The sequence below is a fragment of the Carlito syrichta genome, unplaced genomic scaffold, assembly GCF_000164805.1.
Source record: "Carlito syrichta isolate Samal-C Ts95f unplaced genomic scaffold, Tarsius_syrichta-2.0.1 Scaffold309504, whole genome shotgun sequence".
In the NCBI taxonomy this organism is placed as follows: Eukaryota; Metazoa; Chordata; class Mammalia; order Primates; family Tarsiidae; genus Carlito; species Carlito syrichta.
This window is the reverse complement of record NW_007253600.1, coordinates 107562-112445: the sequence shown is the minus strand read 5'-3', so window position 1 is coordinate 112445 and position 4884 is coordinate 107562. Positions and strand designations below refer to the sequence as shown.

The 4884-nt window shown below is 49.9% G+C and overlaps 1 protein-coding gene across 1 annotated transcript in view; it reads left to right on the top strand.

Moving 5' to 3' along the window:
• The window catches only part of GRIK5 (glutamate ionotropic receptor kainate type subunit 5), a 67167-nt gene that overhangs the window by 22233 nt on the left and 40050 nt on the right, over nucleotides 1–4884 (top strand). The window lies entirely within an intron of this gene.

Genomic DNA, 4884 nt, shown 5'->3' with positions numbered 1-4884 from the left:
AAAAAAAAAAAAAAGAAGCAGCATGGCACATAGCAAAAGGAAGGAGCTGGTAAGGGATCCTCACATTGCCTTACTGATGGTGCATAGCATACCTGTGCCTTGTGGGTACCATAGGGCAGGACAGAGGAAGAGAGGTACATTGCCACCTTTACCCCGCTTTGGCAAATGTTTCCTCATACCACTTTGGCTTAGTCAGTGCCTCATGATTTGTTGAGTGGATGAAAGAGAGGATCGGGTACCAGGCAAAGGCCTGGGGTGCTCAAGGGAGGCTTCCTGTAGGAGGAAGGGCTGAGAGCAGGGAGTGTACCTCATTTGGACACTGTGCCCAGCACCTGCCAGAGAGGACCTGGAACATTGCAGACATCGAGCGCTGCCTGCTGAGCTCACACATTCACTCACCAGTTAGTCTTTCTTGAGCACAACTGTGCCTTGCCTCTTGCTGAGCGTAAGATCCAGCTGTGAGCACAGTGGACCTGATCTCCTAAGAGCTTAGAATCTCTTTAGGGTTCAGAAAAGCGAATGACCACAACATAAAGCCATCTGGACTGTGATAGGGAAACTCATAGAAGGGGCCCAGAGGAGGCTCCTGGTCCAGCTAGGCATCACGAGGGGGCTTCCCGAGGGCTTCCTAGAAGAGGGGATGCCCAAACTGATTCCCAAAGGGCATGAAGGAGTCAGCAAGGTGAAGGGGTATGGGAGAAGCGGAGTGTATTTGGAGTAGAGGAAACAGCATTTTCAGAAGTAGGGGGTGTAATGAGGAAGTGGGGTGCACCGGAAGAACCAGCTGGGCCTGAGCGTGGGCAAGAATTGGAAGGTGAGGAGGGATGAGACGCAGGGCCGTGGGAGGTGGCAGGCAAGGGTGCAGTGGAAAGAGTATTTTGGAGTCAGACCAACATGGATTTTAATCTTTAGGTGAGTCATTTCTCTTTTCTGAACCTCAGTTTCCCCCTACCTAAGATGGGAATGATAATACCTTACAGGTCTTTAGTGAAGGATACTGGAAATAGGGACATGTACCTCACACATTGCTGGACAGAGAGTGGGGAACCAGTACATAGTTCCTCTTTCTATTCCCGCAGGGAGAAATTATGCTGGCAAATGTCCAGAGGCAGGATTGTACCCTGGAGACAAACAGCCTCCTCTTAGGACACGCCCAGAGCTAGTGTTCAGAGCAGGGAACTGCGGCTGGGGCAGCCAGGATGGCCTTGACTTGAGACTTGGTTGATCTAGTCAGAGATTCTCACTCTCCTATCTCTTTCCTGCCATAATGTACTGTGTCCAAGCCCCAGTATGTCACTAGGGAAGACATGAGGAGGCCACTTTGCCTGACAAGGACATTTATCCCTTAGGGCACTGATTTTCAAAAGTTATTTTGACAGCAGAACTTTTTTTTCCAATTGAAATCTCCCTCAGAACCCTGAACAAAAGCAGAGCTGCTCTGGTGGAGGCAGAGGTGGGGTGTCTGTCACCCTACCCCACAGGCAGGCCCTGAGGCACTGCTCTACAAGGCTGCTGGCTGGTTTAAAAGCTTCTGCCCCAGGATTGGTTTTAAGGTCAGAGTGGGTGTTAAGACCTGAAGCCCAAAGAGGCACCTAATGAGGCAGGGATGAGGTGTCCCAGAGCTGGCAGCCCTACACTCACTCAACAGGCAGGTTTTCCTGTGATTTGTTTCTACAGCCCCATCCTTGGTCACATAAGCTCAGACATTTTCTTTTACCAGGGCCCCCAGAAACAAGCAGGTCCCAGCAGAGTAGCCCTGCAACTGAAATCACTAAAACTACGTGCCAGTTTATTCCTCTACAAAGAAGTAGGCTATCTGAACAGGCCTTATTTACAGTTGCCTGACCTTGGGTAGGAGTCTTAACCTTTGTGCTTCGGGGGTTCTCAGTAGCGTGAGGTAAGCAGATTTGGTGCCTGGGATGACTGGGAACATCTCTGAATGGTTGCTGTGACTGTAGTCCTGAGTCCTGTGTGAATCTTAGCTTTGCTGTGCACTACCTGTGTGATCTTGGGCAAACTATTTAATGTCCCTATAGTCTGTAGTTTCTTCAGTTGTAAATTGAGGAATAACAGCCCCTAGCATGTAGAGGCTGTTGAGTGAGCATGAAATGAAGGACTTAGAACAGGGCCTGGTGTAGAGTGGGTGCCATATGTGTGTGTCCTATTTTTGTTACTATTTGTATTGGCATGGCCAGCACATACATACATTCATGTGGCCATTCATTCTCCATCTATTGAGTGTCTGCTGTATACCAGGTCCTGTGCTATACCCTGGGGATACCATGGTGAATAAGCCAGGTGCAATCTTACTGAGTGTTTAAAGAGTTTGGGCTTCAGCAGGATGGGATGCCTTCAAAGGTTCTGAGCTGGCACAAGTGAAAGGTCATGTGGCAGTGGGTGAGGGCAGCTGTGGTAACAGGCTGACCAGTGAGGAGGTAAGGACCAATGAGGAGGTCAGGGGTGAATGGGCAGGCCTCAGGCTGGAGAATAGAGATAGACTAGGGGAGGGACTGGAGAGCCCCAGGGTTTGGTGACTGCCTGAGGTGTGGGATGCAGGAGAGAGGACCCAAGTGAGCATTCCTCCTGTGTCTGGCTTGGGCAGCTGGGCTATGGCAGTGACATTTACGGAGAGAACATTGGAGGAGAAGCTGGGTGGGAGCGCAAAGGATGGGTGGGGCTTGGCCTGCTGCGTCTGAGCTGCTGGCTGTGGGATGGCCGAGTATGCTGCGTAGGAATCATTACCACCATCATCACAACAGCAGCAGCCACCATTTGTTGACTTCACACCACATGCCAAGAACTTTTCAAGTGTTACTTAATTCTCATAACAATCTTTCGTGGCCTAGAGGATCGCTAGGCCTTGTTAGATCTGGGGTCCTTGTGCACAGGGCTGCAGCCAGGTGTGTCTGACCCAGGGCTCATGCTCTTTCCAGATCCCCAGCAGGAACTTTGGAAGCTTGGAGTACAATGATGGAGCATCCACACTGTTCCAGGCCCTTGTCTGTGCTTTCTGACTTGTATCCACTCCTTGATTCCTCACAGCCATCCAATGAAGGAAAGACTGGTATTAGCCCCATTTGCTCAAATGCACGGAATGAGGCACCAAGATACCGTGTCCAGGCCACACAGCTAGCATTTGGGAGATCCAAGGCGGGCACCCCACCAGGCTGGCCCTGAGCTGGTGAGTGACTTGCAGAATGGAAGATAGCCTGGGACACCAGCATTCCCTCAGTCAACCCTGAACCAGGCACAGGGCTCCTTGGCCAGTCTCAAATTATGATCCACTTATCCCACCCAGTGGCCACTACTGGCATTGACTTTCTACTCCCTGCCATTACTGCCATGGTGTGAATTCAGACCCTACCCCTCTCATCAGCCTCCTCACTGACATCCCGGCTGCAGGTCTCCATTCCTCAATTTGTCCTCCAGTAGGATCTTCCTACAATGCAAGTCTGATCTGTCACTTGTGTGCTTTAGCTGTAGCCATTGGAGCAGTCAAGATAAAGTTTGTGCTTCAGGTCCCGCCTTAAGGGCAGAGCAGGTATCTTAAGTCAGTGACCTAGGAAGTAGACTCTGTGGTAGAGATTTACTAACAGGAAGTATGTTGGGGTGCCCTTGGAAACCCACCCTTTGAGGTAGTGATGGAAGTAGACTCCGCAAGGGAGAAGTTTAGCTGTACCATAATCATAACTAGGCCCCAGCTGTCCCACGGGCAGCCTGGAGCTGGATGGCCGTCAAGGACATCCCTCTGAGATAAGGGACCAAGACTTTATAACCTCTACTGACATGTTGGACATGGGCTACCCTCAGGACCTTGGGTAAAGGGGTTCTTTTCTACCAACAGAGCTGAGAACCGTCAGTCACCAATACTCTTGGGTAGCTCCGGTCCTGCTAGAGGGTCTGGGAGGCCACCATGGTGTCCACTACAGCAGCATACTGGCTAGGAGCCAGGCAGAACCAGCTTCTGGTTCCCTGCACTCTCACATGATTTCTATCAAGGTACTTATCTTTCTCAATCTCAATTCCCCCTCTTGAAATGAGGCTGATATTACCTCCCTCACAGAGTTTTGGGATGATTGAATGAGAGAGCATTTGCAAAGAGCCTATACATGCTTGGCACATAGGTGGTCACTACTGATGGTCCTCTTTCATAAGCCAGTATGTGTGGGGTGTTAGAAGCATGGGCTTGGAGTCAGTTAGCCCTGGGTTCAAATTTGGATTTGTTTCCTACTGATTGTATGATTTGCAGGCAAGTGACTGCCCATGTGAGTCTCAGTGACCCCTGAAATGGGGAGTGATAACCCCTAACTTGGAGGGCTATCATGAGCTACAGATGAGATCAGCACAGGACATAGGTACTGTCATGACTAAGACTTAGCTTTGCATCCCTAGCACAGCACCAGGCACACAGCAGGTGCCCAATAAATTAGCATTGAATGGGTGATTGACTGATTCGGCCAAGAGGTCTTTAAAAATTCTGCCCTTAAATCTTTCCATCTAATGGCATACACATACACACACACACACACACACACACACACACACACACACACACACACACACACACACACACACACACGTACGCATACATGTCAGCAGTTTTTCTTTAGCAGAGAGCATAGTGGCAGATTTCAAGTTTCTTGCTTACATTCTCCATCCAGCCCTGTCTCCTGGGGCTGCACCAAGTCCTCCACATTAGTGTTTTCAAATGGTATATGGTACTTATCTTCCAATTCTAAAATGTCTACTCCTGAAAAACACAGGTAGGTACAGAGATGAAAGACAACGCTGTTTTATCCTTTAAAAAAGTAATCTCTGAGCCGGGCTCGGTGGCTCAGCCTGTAATCCCGCGCCTTTGGGAGGCTGAGGTGAGTGGATTGCTGC